Raw genomic sequence first — 20,305 nt, forward strand, 5'->3', positions numbered from 1 at the left:
TGAGAGCCATCCCTTTGCATGAGGTCACAGAGATGGGAAAATGTGGTGGGGATGATGTATGGAACGTCTGGTAAGAGGAGCTGTCCACTTCATCATTCAGAGTTGTGTTCAAGGGTGTCCTAGAAGGCCGGCTTGCTGTTCTTTCTGGCCAGTGGTGGGGAGCTTCCTAGCCCCTCACAGCAGGCGGGGCAGCACTGTGAATCACAATCTCTGACACCAGAGTCAACACTCAGTCATCCCATGGAGTGAGGATGGCTGAAATTGGATGGGCATCCATTCATTCAACCAATATTTCCTGAGTACCTTCTTTGAATTGAGTGCTGTGCTGGATGCTTGGGGAAATCATGATGAATGAGAGAGACATAGTCTTTGTCCCCATGGAGCTCACAGTTTAACAGGAAAGAGAAACGTAAAACTCATATCCACACACTTAATTATTTGATTACAGTTATGGTAAGTGCTGTGAAAGAGAAATGAGTGGACAATGAAGGCATATGATGTAGACCTAATGGTATGTGCAGAAAACAGGCAGGCAGAGACTTAAAGGATGGATAGAAGTTGCCAGACAGCGGTGGTGGGGAACAGCATTCTAGGCAGATGAACAACATGAATTCCCTTTTTGTAAATATTAGAGGTTCCCAAGGCTCCCTCACCTTAAAATGTTGGACTAGGGCTGCTAACAGTTAGATACCTTGTTAATTTGAAAATACACACCCTCCTCTCCGCTTCCAACCCTTTTATGGACGAACGCACAAGCTATGAAATGATCAAAAGACAGATAGCATATAAAAACATATCGCACAGAAAATTCGCAGCTGCTGCATCAGTCTCTAATTTTACTGGTGAGTCTGCCCTGGTTTTAATCATTACATAAAGGTTGCCCCTTAAGCAGTTCATTGAGGCAGTTTGATTGATTTTTTTTTTTTTTAGGGCGCTTCAGTTTAAAACTCTAATAACCTCATCCTCTATTGCCAGTTTAGTGGCCTAGGGTGCTATTTAGCAATTATAATTGAAATGGCACAGAATGATCTAAGTAAGGGAGAAGATACATTTATCTTTTTCTGCTGTGTCTTTCAAATTCTTTCACTGAAACAACAGTAAGAATAATATTTTAGATAATTTTAGATAATATGGGCAAATCCATAGTACCATTGGAGAATTCATAAAATGCTGTGACTCACCTTGATGTTAAGCCATCTGCAGGCTGGTGTGAAACCTTTTATTTTGCGGCAGCTCCTCAAAAGTAGGGCACAAAAACCTAACTCTCACTTAAGAGTATATACACGTATGGTATCTAAAAGGTTACACACCTCAAATTTTGCCTGCTCTGCTTGTCAGCCTCGAAGAGCTTTGGGAACTAGTCCAGCAGTAATTAATGCAAATGGTCTTTTAGAGCTGTGTTTTCCATTGTGATTTCCAACATTTATGTGTTTCAGAACTCTGCCTACTGTACTATAAACGCATTGTTATGCAAATTGCTACCATGATGTAGCCCAATCTCTTAGCATCATGAGCATGGAACTTTTAATTACATGTCACTGTTTAAAACTTTTCATTTCTTTCCAGACTTAATATATTCTACCAGCTATCTTATATTGATGAAATACCAAATACTAATTAATGTCTTGGTGGGGGGTAGGGAAAAAAATGCAGATTTAATAAGAAAGAGACAAATGCCAGTCATCCATTTTCTAAGATAACTAGCAAAGAATAACACATTTCTTGGGCATTGCACCATCTTCATATGTTTCATCCTTAATCCATCAATCAGCATATTTGTACTGAGAACCACCTTGGGCCCCACACTTTGCTAATCAATAATCACCCAACCAGCCTGGCTGATCAGAGTCTCTTCCCCTCCATCCACCCTTCCGCACTGCTGGCAGCGGCCTTTCACCTTTCTAAGTCAAATCTGGTCCTGTTACTCCCTGATTAGGACCTTTTCATGGCTCCCCATTGCCTGTGGGTACAAAGCCAGATTCCCCAGCATGGCACACAGGCTCTATCTGAGCTGTGCCGCCTACCACTTCAGCCTTCTCTTTTGCCACACCACCAGCTTGCACTTCAGATTCCTTGAAGAAGCCAGGACACTCTAAGTCCCTGTGCCTTTCCTCACTCACACTGTTCCCTCTGGCTGTAATGCCAGTCTCCTTTCCCTGCCACTCCCAACAACTTGCCAAACATCTGACTCTTCATTCAAGATGGCACCTATTGATTGCATAGCTCCGATGAGTCCTTCACTAGCTTAGGCGCTTGACCATCTTGATGACCACCACCATCATCATGAGCATGGTCTCTACAATTTATTGCCTAGTATTATGTGCCAGACTCTGCCCTAAGTGCTATAAACTCACCGTCTCTCTAAATACCAGAGGAACACTGTGGGGTACCTCTTATCCCATTTCTAAGCTTGAGCAAACCGTGGCTTTCCCAGTGTCACAGTTACTATGTAGCCAACCCAAGATTTGAGTTGGGATCTTTTATTAAAGCCTCTTCTTTTTCTAATATCCTGCATTCATTTACCTATTGGAAGATTAGCTGATTAAATATAACACTGATTATGACTTAAGACTGCTGAATATGACATTGACCTAAGACTGCAGAATATGTAATATCATGAAAAAATCAAGTAGAATTCCTCCTATAAGGGAAGCCATATTTGTTTTGTAAAGTGCTTGGGGTGGAAGATGAGACCCCAGATAAGCCCTAATGTGATCAGAACTGTTCTTTTGTCAGATAAAGAAAAACAAATTGCCTGCAACCTTGTGTTATCTGGTTTCTTTATGGCTTACCACCGGACCCCATGCTGAGCAAGAGAAGCCAGCATATGACCACCAGTGACAGGACCCTGAAATGCAGAGTCCTCTGGCCCAGAAGTAGCTCTGACTACTGAACAGTCTACGTGGCAGGGTAGACATGGGGAATGAATAAGAGTAGAATGCGTAATTATTCAGTATACACAACTTAAAGTAATGTGACAACATCTTGCTGTGTATCTGAGCTGGGACAATGGGATAAATACCATTAAACGGGCCAAACTGACATTGATGAGCACCTATAATAATGTTAATAATCAGCATTTATTGAGTATTTACTGTATGCTTAGCCATACCCACCATCTCCTTTCATCTTCACTTATAAACCTATCATGCTCAGGTACTGTTCTTAACCCTATTTTATAGATTAGGAAACTGTGGATGAGAGAGATCAAGTCATTTGCCCAAGGTAACAAAGCCAGGAGATTTCGGGGTTGGACTCAAGCCTGGGTATCTGACCACAAAGCTCGTACTTGCAGCCTGGGCCCTCTTGGTAGCCCTGGAATGGGTGATTTGCCGGTGATGGCCCTCTTCACACGGCTACTGTGAGCGATATCACCCAGCAGAGAACCAGCCTACTCAGGCTGCTAGCGTGAGTGCTTTTGTGCCCATGACCAGGGAAAAAAACGACATGTTGTAGACCCCTCTTTCTTTTTAATTGGCTACATCTGTTTAGGTTTAAAAAAGCAAAAGTCACCTTAAACGTATCTCTGTCTCTACATGGTTTTTGTTCCAATGGGTGGAACAACTTTATTAACAAATCACAGTGAATTATTAGATTATATCACATTGAATTTGGATGGCAGAAGAAACAGGGAATGACCTTTGAAGTTTGACCCACTAATAGCTGTGTGACCTTCATTCAATTACTTAACCTCTCTCACCTTGGATTCCTCATTGGAAAAAGCAGAATAGCACCAACCTCATTCAGCAATGATTTGATACACTAGCGCCATGCTTATAATCCATTGGTTCTAAAAAAAATTTGTAATAATTAACGTTGCTAGGAAGTACCATTTTTTCCCTGCTTAATAAGTCCCTGGCATTATGCTAAGCACTTTTAATGCAGTATACGATTTTATTCTCACAACAACAAGTTACTGTTATTATCATCCATTTTACACAGGAGAAAATATAGGTTCAGAGAGTTTAGCCTACCTGAGGTCACACAACTAAGGACATGGTAGAGCTGGGTGTCTAGGCCCTTAACAGATATGCTAATGTATGCTAAACAACCTCCCCATTATGTCTTTTACCTAATTCCACCTCCAACTTGAAAATAATTGATATTTGTAACCATCGCTTCTATTTTATAATGTCTACTGTCTCACTTGTGAGTTATCATTTAAATTACCAGGTTAGTAGTTAATTTACATTTGAAAAAATATTATAGATGAATGTTATCATAAAAGATTGAAACTGGCAAATAGCCATTGGTGATTAAGTAGCTAGAAGTTAAAGGGTTTTTTTCCTTTTTGCAATCACTGATTATAGCTTTTAGCTGTTTAACCCACCCATTGTTAACTGTGCTGTTTAGGCACTGTGCTATCTGACTTCCACTAGGTTCCTATAGGTAACATCTCCCTGGAGCCTGGGTCACCATGGTAATGGGTGTGTGAGCTGTTTTTCAGGAATTAGAATTCCTTGTCCACTTCAGGCCAGTTGAGACCACCACCCCATGAACTGGGCCCACGCAGATGTCCGATAAGTGCCCTTTTGACGTCAAGAGGCTAAAAACTCCATCCTCAGATCATGCTAATGCCGCCATTTTGTGAACATGGGTCCTATGAAAAGGCATGGAGTCTGACTACGCTTGTGTAGATAATCAATTACCTCACCTCCTCACCTCCAATCATCTATCTCCACATTTCAGACCACCTTGCCCCATCCAGTAAATATCCCTGAGTCCCCCTTTTCAGAGAAGTGGATTTGAGACTCACTCTCCCATTTCCTCGCTTGGCTACCTTGTGATTAAAACCCTCTCTCTGCTGCAATCTCGTCACAGTGTTTGGCTTTCTGGGCGACTGGCAGAAACAAACCTGGTTCAGTAACAAGATGAGCATAGCATATTAAGTTTTTAAAAAGGTTACAAAATTATATTACAAGTAACCCTTACAAGTCAGTGCAAAAAAAGGCAGGCAAAACAAGCAACAGAAAGACTTGGCCAACACTCCATAAAAGAAAAAATCAAATGTCCAATACACATATGAAAAAGGTGCTAAGCTTCATCAGTAACCAGGAGAATGCCGTTCAAATCACGGTGAGGTGGACACCTGTCGGAATGGCAGTGTTTTAAAATCGGACCTTCTTAAGTGTTGGCAAAGATGTAGTACATGAGGAACTCACGTGGTCCTGACAGGAAATAGGAAAATGGGCACAGCCACTTTGGAAAACAGTGTGGCCTTATCTACTAAAGTTTACACATGCCTGGACTTAAGAATTCTGCGTGTAGGCATATGAGAAATGCATACATACATGTTCCTGCAGACATGTACAAGTATGTTCAAAGCAGCATTGCTTACAATTGCTGAAAACTGGAAGTGGAAGCAACTCAAACTTCCATCAGTGGTAAAATAAATGAATATATTGTGATATATGCATATGAACGATCGCTATTTGGCCATGAGAGTGAACTAGGGCTACGTGCTACAGTCTAGCTGAATATTATGAATGCAATGTTTAGTAAAAATTACAAGACATGAGCCGGCTCTGTGGCGTAGTGGTTAAGTTGAGCATGCTCCACTTCAGTGGTCTGGGTTTGTGGGTTCAGATCCCCAGTGTGGACCTACACCATTCCTCAACCACACTGTGGCGGCCACCTACATATAAAATAGAGGAAGATTGGCACAGATGTTAGCTCAGGGCTAATCTTCTTCAGCAAAAACAAAAAATATTGCAAGACAACAGAATACACGCAGTATGATGTCACTGATATAAGTTTACAAACAGACTTAAGGATATTGTTTAAGGGTACATGGTACATGTGTGGAGTGGCAAAACTGTGAAGAAAAGCAGGAAATGATGGCCAAAAACTTCATGACAGTGGTTTCCTCAAAGGGGAAAGAAGAGGCATGAGACATGACAAGCTTCTGGGGTACCAGTAATGTTTCAGTGTTCTAGTTCTTGACCAGGGTAGCAATTTCATGAGTGTTTGCTTTATAAGCATTTGTTAAACTGTGAGAATAAGTTTTAAGTATTATATTTCACAATAAAAATGTTTAAAACTGTGTTATAGTATTTATTAGGAAAAAATTTAAATACACATAGCATGGCCTGAAATAATGCATTTCATTAGGTTCTTAGTGATTGTTGCTGGGTGATGATATGCTGAAAATGAAGAAAAGGTGTATTTTCTCATTTTTCTACAATTAATGTGTATCATTTTATAAAAAAGGAAATATTTAAATATGTGTTTACACTTGATGACTGAGTCTTAGTCTGTCATCTTAGCCAGATAATTTAAACTATAAGTAGTAGCAGTCAAAACCTGTTTAACTTCCTGTTTACTTTCTTTTTTTTTGTTAGTCATCATTTCCATTCATTGGCAACCTCAGTTACAGTTTCCCAATTATAAAAAAGAAAGCAAAGTTTATATATATTACAATAAGTCTTTAATTGAACGTTAGTCTCATTTAGCCTTAATTTAGATTTTCAGGGGAATTCAGATATATTGGAGGGAAACTGAGTAGGACTGTTTGCCTTGGTCTGGTGAAGTCAGAGATCATAGAGAGTGAGAGAGAGCATAGGCTGGACTCGAGAGGCACACCCTCCAGTGTCATACTGCCCGCCCCCCCGACCCCATGCTTTCCCTGAATGTGCTGTCTCTCTACACCTCGTACCTTTGCACGTGATCCCCTCCCTCCCTTTCCTTCTGGACAATTCTTCTGCATGCTTCACATCTCAGCTCAAACATAACCTTCTTCAGTGAAGCCCTACCTGGCTTCTCTGAGCTCCCAGAGAGAAATCTGTATCGCAGCCTTGGGGCTGGCTTGCCATGTCATCTTGTCATTACTTATTTACATCTCCCACTAATTAATGAGTTTCTGGAGATAAGGATTTTGTCTTTTCACCTTGGAATCTCCAACAGCTAATACCGTATCAAGTACAATGGAGCCACCTAGTAAATATATGGTGAATGAATGAATAAAGGACTGCTTAGGATCCTTCAAGGAATGAATAGTTGAGAAAAGAAGAAAGGGCTGATGCAGCCTTTGGAGTAAATCTACAGGATACTAACATGAGGGCACTTAGTTAATACTAAATAGACCATGATAGGGTTTTTTTATTTTTATGGGGAAAATGTTAGCTCTGAAAGCACAATTTTATTATGTTCTTGAATTAATGTGAAAGTAAATTATTGGGCAGAATAAGACAAATAATCCAGCCCATTTCTTTCATTTTGGTTCCCTAACTAAACCTGTCACTATGCATAAAATCCAAATACCTATTTGTGTAGTTTCAAAAATACGAAGTATTTTTCCCACCACGACTTGCTTATACACATTTTCTCGGTACCTAATAGATCATGCAGTATCTTGATTCCCCAGGAGAACTGGATTATTTTCTTCCCACAAATCCATCACATTCAGAGCTTTACTCATTTTGTTTGTAACAGTGTGTAAAGTGATTTCTCATTATTCACTCAGGACATGCCTGTATTATGTGGGGAGAGAGAAGTACAGGAGAAGAAATAAGAAGAAATAAGAAGAGGTTTCAAAATGTCAGGAATTCATCTAATCTCAAGGTTAATTTCATTTTCCACAGAGGAAGAACATGATTAGTTAGTAATAGTAACCAACTCATTCATTTACAAATGTTTCCTGAGTGGGTGATTCTCAGGTAATGTATTGTCTAATGGGGAATATGTACAAGTAAAGGGCATTCAACCTGTAGCGTAATAAAGTTGTAGCCACAGTACATAATAGCAGCATCCAGAGATCGCTAGATTGAGTTCTGAAGGATGAGTCGGAGCAGAGTTAACTGGAGACAAGAGGATATGGGAGGCTGCTGCAGAGTTCTACAGGAGAAGTGACCCTGGTCTGAATTAGGAAGTTGCAGTGACTAGGAAAAAAAGAAGTGGCCCAAACTTAAGAGAGATGCAAGGTGTAAGGTGTATATGTCACAGGATTTGGCATCTTATTGCATGTAAAGAAGAAAGAGAGAGGAAGGAGACAACGATGAGATCAACTTTTCTGATTTGGGCAAAAGACACATTTACTGAGATTCAGAAACTGTCTTGTTAGGCAACAAGGGGTTCAATTTTGGGTGTATTGAGTGTCATGTGCAAAGGAGATAGCCATAAACAGACATTTGTATATAGTTTGGATATATATATATATGTAAATCTAGAGCGCAAATAGTAGGAGTCCCATAAAAAGAAAATAGGGAAATCAGAAGGGAGGAAACTATTAAAGCAACATTTCAAGAAAATTTCCAAAACTGTAGGATGAGAGTTTGCAGACTAAAAGAGCCTACCAAGAGCCCAGTATAATCAATGAAAAAAGACTTCCAGCAGGGAACATCATGAAATTTCACAGTGCTGGGGAAGGAAGAAGGTACCAAGAGTTTCCCAAGAGAGCAAACAGATCACATACAAAAGGTTGAAATTTAGAATGGCATTAAACTGGGAGCTAAAAGAGAAGCACCTTCGCAATTCTGGGGGAAATGCTTGCCGCATTAGAATTCTGGATTAAGCCAAACAATCAATTGTATGAAGAACTTTTCAGCCATGGAAGATGTCAGGTAATTTACCTCCAGTGCATCTTTTTCTGGAAACACACAAAAAAATGTGCTCTACCAAAATAAAGAAGGAGACCAAGAAAGAGGAAGACATGAGGGTTCCAGAAAAAAACATAAGAAAGAGGCAAAAGAATTCTGCAGAATGATAAGGAAAGGAGATTTCAGGATGACAGTCATGCAACAGTCCTAGAAATTACCAGTTCAGGATAAAATGGAGGATTGAGGGCTCCAGGAAAATAAAATGAAACCTTTTATATAAGCGTGACAGGAGAGTTGTGGTCTGATAGAGAGTTTCAGGGAGAATTAGCAGAATAGATATAGAAATCTAAGCAAACAAAAACTAGGGAAATTAAAGCCAGGAAAAACAAAAAGTTGTACAAGTATGGGGGCCGGCCCCACAGCCAAGTGGTTAAAGTTCTATGTGCTCCACTTCGGTGGCCCGGGGTTCATGGGTTTGGATCCTGGGCACAGACCTACTCCATTCACCAACCATGCTGAGGCGGCATCCCACGTACAAAGTAGAGGAAGATTGGCCCAAATGTTGGCTCAGGGTCAATCTTCCTCAAGCAATGAAGGAGGAGGATTGGCAATGGATGTAGCTCAGGGCAAATCTTCCTCACACACAAAAAAAGTCGTACAAGTAAGTAAGCCAATTGCTCAGTTGTGAATAATATTTATGTAGTTGTAACAAGATGAATAATGAATTTTGACTTAACCACAAATTATGGTTCAACTGTATTGACGTGTTGAGGGAGGTGGTGTGGAAGGGAGCCGATAGAGAGCAAAATTGTCATTTTCTGTAGTAGGAAGCTATTAAAATATATCTAAAATGTAAATATCAATATGAACATGTTACTTAGATATATGGAGATAAATGCCAGGAACAACAGCTTAAAAAGTTGAAAGTGGTGAGTATGAATTGGGCATATAGAGGGTGAGGCAAGATGCAGCTGTTTTTTTGTTAAAAGCCTTACGGAATAATCTTTTAGAAAGATACATGTGTAGAACTTTGATTTTTGGTTAAAAAAAGATTTAAAAAAAAGAATGCAAAAAGTGAAAAGCAAAAATAGGAGAATTGCTGGACTGAGTTGTGGCTGCAGTTATAGCTGGCTACTGTAAATTTGGTAGCCCCGTCTGTGTCATGCGCTCAGGCTGCACTAGATGGAGTGACAGCTGGATTAAACTAGGATTGGGTTCTGCAGACAGTTGTGACCGTGATGGTTTCTGCTGTCTCTGTGATATTAGAACAAAAGTGTAGACAAGAGGATAGGAGAAGTGAAGGACATTGGGGTCGACTTTGGATCAGTTGATAAGATTGGATCAGAAAGGAGTGAAGCCAGGAGGAGCCTGGTAGATGGGGGTAAGAGATTCATAGTCTAGATTAGAGAAATGAAGTGATGGAGTGGCAATAACGCAGTGAGATGGCTGGAGGACGGTCATGTTCAGAAAATGGAGTATGTACATTTCAGAAGTGAAGTTCCAGGTGATGACAAGGTCCAGGGTGATGCCCAGGGGTCCTGATTGAAGGTACCTCGCAGTAGTAGCAGATGTCAAAGGACTCAAAGGCTAGGGTGTCAGATGAGTTATGCATGAGGTCGTTGACATTTACCAGGATGATGGCAGGACCTGGGGTAAAGACGGAAGACTGCACCTGGGGGTGAATTGGGGACAGTAACTGTGCTGTAGGTGACAGCAGGGAACAGTGTTAGAGGATGCCAGCCAGAAGTTTGGAACCTCAATGGAAAAGGGGTTTTACAAGAGCATGGGGGCCTCAAGTTCTGGTGGGGTATTAGATAGTTTGAAGGAGACCTCTTGACTCAGAGAGAGGTTGGGTGAGGAGGATAAGGACAAGTGGCAACCATTTGAGAAGGTTGCTCTGAGAGAGATTGAGGACGCAAGTGGGAGAAGGAGGTTACTTACCAAAGGGGTAAGGAGTTCCACCCAGTGTGAACTCAGAGGCAGAGAGAGGAAGGTTGGGGCCAGGGACGGAAAGAATGTAGGGTTTCACTGGCCTCCAGCTTTTGCAAACAAGTGGCTTGAGCCCTTCCTTGGTCTCTAAATCACAGCCAAAAATAGAAGACCTTCAGCATCTATGTGCCCCTGCCCTCTCCCCTCACTCTGTCCGCTCGGAGTGTTCCTACCCCTGTCCCATCCTCATTCCCTTTAAACCCTGGTATGGAGTCAGACTCACCTGGATTCATTGTGCGTCTCAGTACAGGTGGGCACTAGGGTTCGTTACTTCTCAGGATGGACTGAGGCCATTGCGGTGCCCTGAAATGCGGCTAAGTGGGGGCAGGAAGTCACAGGTTCAGATCTTGGCTCAGCCACGTACTGGTAAACACGAATATGTTACAACCTCTGTAACTTCAATTTCTTCATTTTCAAAGTAATAATACCATTAATAATACCAAGAGAGTTTAGACTGGGTTAAAGTGAGAAAATATACATAGAAGCAACTGCAAAGTAGATTTAAACTGCATTTATAAATGCTTATGATGGATACATTCCACGCAAACATAACCTCCATGGCAGCTCACATCACTCTCTTTCACTGGAACAGCGCTGATGCATATTGGTGCTTAATAATGAAGGAATAAGAATATATTGGGAGGGGGTGGTTGTAAAGCTTTTGCACATACATATTTGTCCCAACAAAATCCACTTCTTCATTCTTCTGTTATTACCTTTTCTTAACAGTCTTCAGAATTAAATTATTCCTTGGTCCTATCCAAGAGAATAACTAGGTCTGTATTATAAGTCTAGTTTTTGTAGGCCTCTGTTTGGAGACAGAGACCTCCTTTACTCTCTTTTATATTCATAACTACGATGTCTACCCTCATGCATGCAATGAACAGTTGTTGAAATGGAATGAACCTTAAATAGGTCAAATCCAGCCTCTTCTCAAGTATAACCTGATATTCAGATTGTTGCCCTCATTAGCTTAGCTCTCCACCAACGTCAGATACGGGTTTTGATTTTTTTAAATTACTATTAGCAGCTGAAAACAATCTCCTTCTCTTCTTGTCCCTGCAACTCCCCTGGAGTGCTCTCTCTCTCTCTCTCTCTCTCTTGCTCACTTTTAAGTCATCCAGATTCCTCTTTTATTTGATATATTCCTATCTAGGTAATGTTTCCTTTCTTCATTCTATTCAATCCCTTAAATCTTCCCTTGAAATGTGCCCCCATTCTATTTGTCTTATAGGTGACATCAGAATCCTTGCTTCCTGATTACATCATTCATTTTTTCTATTCACCTCCTTTCAGTTCCATCAACATGGTAATAATTACTTGCATTGTTGCTACGTTTGCATTTCATTTTTCTTCTTGCTCCTCTTCATCTTCCTCATGGCTATTCATGTTCCTTGTCTGGGAGTGGATCTGCAGGGCTTGGGCAAGAATCAGCCCCGTTACCTACACTTTTGCAGGTGTATGGAGTAAGAACGTTAGACGGGTGGGGGATAAAGTCTATTGCTGTGTATATTTCTTTATCCTTTTTTGTTTCTTATCTTTCGTTACTTATACTGAGATTTACTTGCAGGAATTTGCAGCCTATTGTGTGTGAGGTTAAGAGCCTGTAAAAATTCCCTTTGATTTTTTTGACATCCTTATTTCTTTTTATGAAAAAAAGTATATAGCATTCTTCTAACCGTTAACTTAAATCTCATTCTTTTCCATTTTTAATGTGCTCAGTGAGGATCCTGAATTAGCCATTGTCATTTGTCATTATATTTCTTTTTAAGATGACAGCCTCATCCACAGCGCAAGCCCATCATTCTTGATTGGGCAACTTTGGTCGTGTTCTCATGGCTCCCGTGCAGGTGGTCTCTGCCTTAAGCATCTGTGATGAACAGATTGTTAGTCTCTTACAATGTCTGGTTCAGGAATAAAACACAAAATGGGTCTTTTCTCTCAGTGGTTGTCAGAGTCACTCGTATCACTGTGGAAGGCCCTTGTCCGTGTGAGAAACTGAGCTGGTACACTCTTCTTTCTTTTCTGAGGAACTTCATATGATCGCCAGGCAGCACCTCTCAACCTCGTCCTTTGGGAGGCTTCTTGCTGCTTCCTTTACGATGAAACACTTTAGGACCGTTTGGATTTGTAGTAATTGTCTGGAATTGGATGAATATTATCAGTGACAGTGTTTCAAATTAAACTCTGTGGACTTCTGCTCTGAGACTGGAGTGAGGCTGGCATTTCTTCCCTCTCCTGCCTCCTTCTCCCTCCCACCCCAAAGGCTCCAATGGTAGGGCTCTGGATTTTGTGTATGTATGTTCTTTTACATAGCTCTGCATCTCTGTGTACATAGGGTACACTGAGGTCCACAAGGAGTAGAGCTGGCCAACGTACAACCCCATGAGAGATGAGCATGTGTACATATTTCTCAAGGAGGTATTTTCCCTGGCCAGCATTGTATAATTGAGGTCTTGTTTCATTGCAAGCTGCAGAAACGTAATTCAAACTGCCTTAGGCAAAAAAGAAAACAAAAGGTCAGAGGGATTTTGGCTCATGTAACTGACAGGTTCCGGAGATAATGCTAATGTATAGCCATACCCAGGTACTTAAAGAGTGTCATCATGAATGTTTTTCTCTCTCCTGGCCCTGCTTTCCCTTCTGTTCGCCTCTCCTTCACAAAGGCTCTACCCAAGTGGGGACAAAGATAGTCCACAGAAGTTCAGGCTTACATTCTACCAGCTTAGGCATGTATCAAAAAAAAGGTTCTTTTTTAGTAATTCCAGCAAAATTCTCAAGGTAGGGCTCTCATCGTCCCAATTTTAGATCTTGTTTTCATTCTCAAGCCAAAATGCTCCGTCATGCCAGTGTGATGCAGAGCTCTGATTGGGAGGCCTGGGTCACATGCCTGCCTCCAGATTCAGGTGAGTCAGCCCCACCCAACCACATGAACCAAGGGGAGAGAAGGGTTGATTGCCCAAAGGTCAGCATGGGTGCTATTAAAAGAAGGTGGGGGGCCAGCCTGGTGGTGTAGCAGTTAAGTCCACACGTTCTGCTTCAGTGGCCCATGGTTCGCTAGTTTGGATCCTGGGCATGGACTTACACGCTGTTCATCAAGCCGTCCTGTGGTGGCATCCCACACAGAACAACTAGAAGGACTTAAAACTAGAATATACAACTATGTATTGGGGCTTTGGGGAGAAAAAAAAGAGGAATGTTGGCAATGGATGTTAGCTCAGGGTCAATCCTCCTCACTAAAAAGCATACCTAAATAAAAAATTAAAAACAAAAAAAGGTGGCCAGGCCAAACAAGAGATGTCCACTAGAGACATATAGTCTGCACTGGGGAAAAGAAAACAGGGAGAGCCAACTGGGGTCTAAGGAAAGCCTGCGATTCAAGAGGAGTTGAGGAAATTAGGGAAAGCTTCATAAATAAGTGTCAGGGACTCAGGGGACTAATATAGGCCAAACAATTAGTGTCTTTTTGAAAAGTAGAAAGAGTTTCTTCATCTATTCAGTTAGACAGCAAAGGTGTGATAGGTTGGATAATGGCCCCAAATGTGTCCCTGTCCTGAGCACTGGAACCTAAGAATGTTACAGGTACATGGCCAAAGGAACTTTGCGGGTGTGATTAGGTTAAGGACCATGAGGTGAGGCAATGATCCTAATGTAATCACAAAGGTCCTTATAAGAGGAAAGCAGGAGGAGTTAGGGGAGGAGGAGATGTGAGGATGGAAGCAAAGACTGGAGTGATGTGCTTTCAAGATGGAGGAAGGCGCCAAAAGCCAAGAACACTGGAAGCTGAAAAGGGCAAGGAAATGGATTCTCCCCTGGAACCTCAGAAGGAAGCAGCCCTGCCGACGCGTTGACGTTAGCCCAGTGAGACTGATTTCATGCTTCTGGTCCCCAGAACTAGAAGAGGATAAATTTGCGTTGTTTTAAATCACTAAGTTTGTGGTAATTTGTTCCAGCAGCAGTAGGAAACTAATACGGAAGTCTTCAGAGAAGAGAGATGAGCTGAATTTGCTGGTGATCAAGCAGGTGAGGGAGAGGTCGAGCGCTCCAGCACAGGCGAAGACATGGACCGTCATATGGAAACTGCCATGTCACAGCAGGGGCGAGTGGCAGAGAAAGTGACATCCTGGAGGTTGCTCCTCCCAAGGCACAGAGCTGAGACTCCCTGCAGAAGACCATGGGAAGCATTGGAAAGGCTTTTAAAGGTCAAATCAAGTGATCTGGTTAATGATTAAGAAGGGTCATCTGGTAGTTGTGAGGAGGGTGAGTCAGGTAAAGATAAAGAAGGTAACACGCAAGAGAAATCATGTAGGAGAGTTTTCTAGTTGTCCCAGCAAGAAATGATGAGGACTGAGCTAAGGTAAAAAAGTGAGAATGGATAAAGGGCCAGATTCAGGAGCTACTCAAGAGGCAGGTTCAGAAAGACTTAGTGATTGATAGGATGTGGGAGGATAAGGAAGAGGACTTGCTGGCTTCTGGTTTCAGTGACTAAGAGAGCAACTGACCAGGACAGTAAATATAAGAAGGGGAGTAGATTTCAGGGGAAGACAGATCCATTGGGGCATAATGATTTGGTCATCTAGTAAGTAAGTGGTAATGTCTAGTTGGCAGCTAAAAACAGGTCTGGATCTCAGGAGAGATGTCTGGGCCCATTTGGATTGGAAATAACAGATTTTATCATCATCAGTGTATACAACTCAGCAGTGTAAGCATGTTGAGTAGAGAAGCTCATCCAGAGAGTGGACAGGAGAAGGCCAAGACAGAATCCTGGGGCAGCTTTCCTCAGGTGTAGGGAAAGGAGGAGGCAGCAGCCAGGGACACTGAGAGAGACTGGCCGGAGGGGCAGTAGGAAAACCATGAGACCAGAACCATACTGGCATTTCTGTATAGTCAGCCATCTTATAGAGCTAAATGAAAGCTATGGTACACTTAAAAAACACTTAGGCTGAGTCTAGATCACAAGAAAATGGCAAAAAGAACTGAAAGTCTTGACTAATTGTGGTAATTTTCTGTGCCACCAAGAATTCCCAGAACCACACAGGAATTTTCCAGGCAGCCGTGCATTCCTAGGGGGAGGGATCGTGAAACTTTTGATCAAAGTAATTCTTGTAGAATTGGTTGCACTAGGTTTATTTCTCTCCTTATCCTTTCATGGATCAGAGAAATTATTTTCATTTTGGTTTTGGTTTCTCTCCTTTATTGTTTATTTCTTATTATAAAAGTAGTAGGTGATCATCATAAAAAATGGAAACAATGCAGAAGCATATTTAAAAAAAAAACCAAAATTTCCTCAATCATTCTGCTCAGAAGTAGCCGTTATTAAAAATTTGATGCCTGTCTTTCAGATCTTTTTAGGTATTTACAGACATAATACAGATATTTTGTGTCATAAAAATAGGATAATACCATGCATACTGTTCAACTAGCTTTTTTATCTATCATGGACATCTTTCCATACCAGTACAATATAGAGCTGCCTCATTCTTTTTAATGGCTGCATCATACCACGTAGTATGGAGATACCATGATTTTTTTTAACCATTCCCCGATGTGCGTTTTGGTTATTTGCACTTCTTTATTATTGTGAATAATGTATGAAGTATCCTTGAACAGACATCTTTTCACACTTGTGGAAGTGTTCCAAAGAGAGATTTGTAGAAGCAGAATTGCCAGGTCAAGCCTATCTATATTTAAATTTTTCATGGAAGCTGCGAAATTGTACTCCATGAAGGCTGGATGGAAAATACTGAAACTCTGAATAAATATTCATACTTAGTTTTCCTTTAAACTATTGTGTTCAGTGCAGACTTTTGGCCTTTAACGTTTCCCCTCTCAGCTCCTGGGAGTCTCAGTGCCTTTCCATGTTTATTGAAACCTGAAATCTGAGCAGGGGAGTGGGAATAGAAGAGTGAGATTAGCCGTAGATTGGTTTCTCTGAAGCGGGTGTGGCTTCGGTGAAGTAGGGTGGTGGTTGGGCTCTCAGGACCCCGCAGCTCCTGCCTTCTATAAGCCCTGAAACACTGAACAAGAGCTGTCTTGAAAGGAGCCCTGGGGGAGGGAGAGGGCGGGAGGGGCATTGACTGAACGAGCGCACTGTGCAGGGAAGGGGGTGGCCCTCGGTTGAAGTTTGTGTTCTAATGGGGAAGGTAGACAATAACAATAAATGAGCAGGTGAGTGCATAATATATTTTTGTGTAGTGATAAATGCCGTGAAGAAGAATAAAGCAAATGCAGGGGAGCAGGGCAGCTGGCAGGAGGACTGTTTTACCTAGAGTATCAGGCACGGTCTTTCTCAAGATCGTTTGTGCAGAGACCTGAATGAATGGATGAGTGAACCAAGCTTAAGGTCTAGGGGAAGCGTGTTCTGTGCAGAAGGAACTCAAGCTAAAGTGCCCAGAATGGCCAGAAGCATGGTACGTTTAAGGACCAGCAAGGCTGGCAGTGTGGCTGGAGTGTGTGAGTGGGGGGCAGAGTGATGTCAGTGTGTGTATTAGTCAGGGTTCTCCAGAGAACCAGAACCAATAGGTATTCTTTAGATGTGTATAATTTATTTCTATGTTATGTGCTTATTACAAGTAAATATTACATACATAATATATAGATAATTATGGAGGCTGAGAAATTCCAAGATCTCTAGTCAGTAAGCTGAAGACCCAGGACAGCCAGTGGTATAAGTTCCAGTCCGAGGGCAGGAGAAGACTAATGTCCCAGCTCAACCAGTCAGGCAGGCCGAGTTTCTTCTTGCCTGGCCTTTTGTTCTACTCAGGACTTCAACAGATTATATGAGGCCCACTCACGTTGGGGAGGGCAGTCTGCTTTACTCAGTCTACCAATTCAAATGTTGATCTCATCTAGAAACACCCAGAATACAGATATACCCAGAATAATGTTTGACCAAATGTCTGAGCACCCCATGGCAGTCAAGCCGGCACATAAAATTAACCTTCACCATGTACTGTGCAGTAGCCAGGGCACCAGGTCATCTGGAGCTGTGCTGTTCAATATGGCGGCCACTGAGTTACTGAGCACTGAAAATCTGGCCAATGCCAGATGTTGAAGTGACAGTGAATATCTTGGGTTAAATAAAATACATTATTACAATTAATTTCACTGTACTGTTTACTTTTGAAATGTTATTACTGCAAAGTTTAAAATTACGTAAGTGGCTTGTATTATATTTCTATTGCATACTACTGGTGTGTAGGGCCTTGTAGGTGTGGTAAGGAGTTTGCATTTCACTCTGAGTGTCTTGGAGGTGACTGAAGGGTTTTGGGATAGGAATGACTCACTCTAACTTAGATTTTAAGTAATTCATCTGCTGCTGTGGAGAATAAGCTGTAGAGGGTCAGGAGTGGGAGCAGCAGACCTGACAGCAGGCTGTAGAAGGAGGCGGAAGGGGTGTGGGTGGCATGGGCTCTGCAGAGGCAGTAGAGGGGAGGGAAGTGGTCAGACCCGGGAGGTGTTCTCAAGCTTTGCTGTTGGGCTGAATGGGGACAGGGAGCAAAGAAACGAATCACAGTCACTCCTAGTGTTTTGGGCCTGAGCAGTGAGTGAATATTGGTGCCAATGACTGAGATGTGAGAGACTTGGGTAGGTTAACTAACTGCCGTGAAGCATTTTGAGAAGAGGAAGAACAAAGTAGGGGAGGAAAATACAAAAGGGAATTCAGGCCTTAGAAGAGATAAATCAACAAGACTAAAACAGTTTGTCCAAAGGCAGTAAAACAGAGGAGGTGAGGACAGGTGTGTAAGTGGAAGAGCAGAAGGCAGGTGGACAAGGATGGAGAGGGGGCCAGGCAGGTCCAAGGGCACAGGGGCACTAGTAGCTCAGTCAGCCGGAGAAGAAGAGCAAAAGAGAAGGAGGCTGGATCCGAAGACCTGCCTCCCTTTCCAAACCCCTGAAATGATCTCTCCCCCCCAATAATATATACACCCACACACATGTACTTGCATGTACACGTATGTATAAATAGTCCATGATAGTTCTTTTAAAGCTGTAAAGGGAAAAATTGACATATTTGAGCATATTAAAAGTTAAAACTACAATACAATGGAAGATACCATAAGCTTTAAAAGGTAAAAGGTGAGGGGGCCAGCCCTGTGGTGTAATGGTTAAGTTCACACACTCCACTTTGGCAGCCCAAGGTTCGCAGGTTCAGACCCCAGGCCTGGACCTAGCTACTGCTTGTCAAACCATGCTGTGGCAGCATCCCACATAAAGAGAGGAAGGTTGGCACAGATCTTACCTCAGCCACAATCTTCTTCACACACACACACACACACACACACAAAATAAAAGGCTGGAAAATATAATGTATGTAGCAGGCAAAGGATTAATATCTAGAATAAATGAAGAGTTCTTACACCTCCATAAGAAAAATGGGCAAAGGGTTTAATTAGGCAGTTTTCAAACCAAGAAATCTTTACATAACTAATATGAAACACTTCTCTGTGTCTGGCAAAAATTTAAATGGTTGAGACTTACTTCAATGTTAGTAGGGCATGGGGCATGTAGAAAGAATTGCCCTCACACACTATTGGTTGGGAGGGTGAATTGTTAGCTCCTGTTGGAGGACAGTTGGACTGTGTTTAGCAATATTTCAAACGAGCAGACTCTTAGCACTTCTGTGTATTTGTCCTGTAAAGATAGTGGTACATGTGTACAACAAAACAAGTAGAAGAATGTTTATTATAGCACATTTAGCTATTTGAGTAGCTAAAACTTGCAAACAATCTAAATGTTGATCAACAGGAGAATGGGTAAATGAATTATGGTGCATCTTGCCCGTTAATACAATGTGACATTTTAAAAATAAAAATACACTGATGTGAAAAAGATCTTTAAAAACGTAGGTAGGTAAAAAGAGATTGCAGTATGTGATTTGTTAATTAACAGCTATATTTGAATATGTGTGGATGTATTTATAAATACCTCGAAAAAGGTCTGGAAGAGTAGACGCCAAATCGCTAGCGGTGGTTCCCTCTGGAAGAGGAGAGAGGTTGCAGGGCTTGGGGAAGTGGGATGTTCGTGTCCTGCATCTAAGGATCCAGCCCCAAGATTTGTTTTGGAAACGACATAATAAACCGTGTTGAAGTGGAGGCAGGTCTAGGGACGTCCAGGTCTGTTGTTCTTCTAATCCTCCATCCATTGTTCTTTGACTTTGAGACAAAGGTGATGTGAAGGTGCAGGTCCGTGCCCAGCACGCAAGGGAGAAACGGCATTGTGCCCTGAGTGCCCCCGGGCATAATTTGAGGAGTGCCTACTCACTGTTCTTAGATATGGCCTACGCTCGGGTATCCCGTTCTGCTGGGACTGGCTCTGGCAGCAGGTTCCAGGAAGGCTCAGCTGCAGCCGAGAGAGCTAAAAAGCCCTCTAGGTCACTTCCGTGGACCAGCTGCCTGGAAATTAATTAGAGGCAGACCATGTCCCCTGTGGCTCGGCTCTCGATGATGCTGAAGTCATGAGCAGTTATGTTCAGCTACAGCTTCCTTCTCTGTCTTTTGAAAATTTGTTTCAGCGGAAAGAGACAGGCAGACCAAGTTGGTGGCTAAGGACGGTACAATTTTAATTCCCAGATAGTTTGTCAGGGTCATTGGGATGCAGTGATCTCCAGAGATGGGTGTTTTTCATCAAATCAGAGACAACAGGGTGCTTATTCTCCTGACCACTACAGCTATATCCCCTTTGCTATAAGCAAGTGTATCCTCCTTGAAGCACAGGGGGTGGTGACCATAGCAACAAATCATCCAAATATTATTTTGTTCTGTTTGCCTTTTGTTAAGCTT

The 20,305-nt window shown here is 42.0% G+C and overlaps 1 protein-coding gene across 12 annotated transcripts in view; it reads left to right on the forward strand.

Annotated features, from left to right (window-relative positions):
• Positions 1-20,305, forward strand: part of MTUS2 (microtubule associated scaffold protein 2) — a 559,486-nt gene that overhangs the window by 392,461 nt on the left and 146,720 nt on the right. The window lies entirely within an intron of this gene.

Source organism: Equus caballus, chromosome 17, assembly GCF_041296265.1.
Source record: "Equus caballus isolate H_3958 breed thoroughbred chromosome 17, TB-T2T, whole genome shotgun sequence".
In the NCBI taxonomy this organism is placed as follows: Eukaryota; Metazoa; Chordata; class Mammalia; order Perissodactyla; family Equidae; genus Equus; species Equus caballus.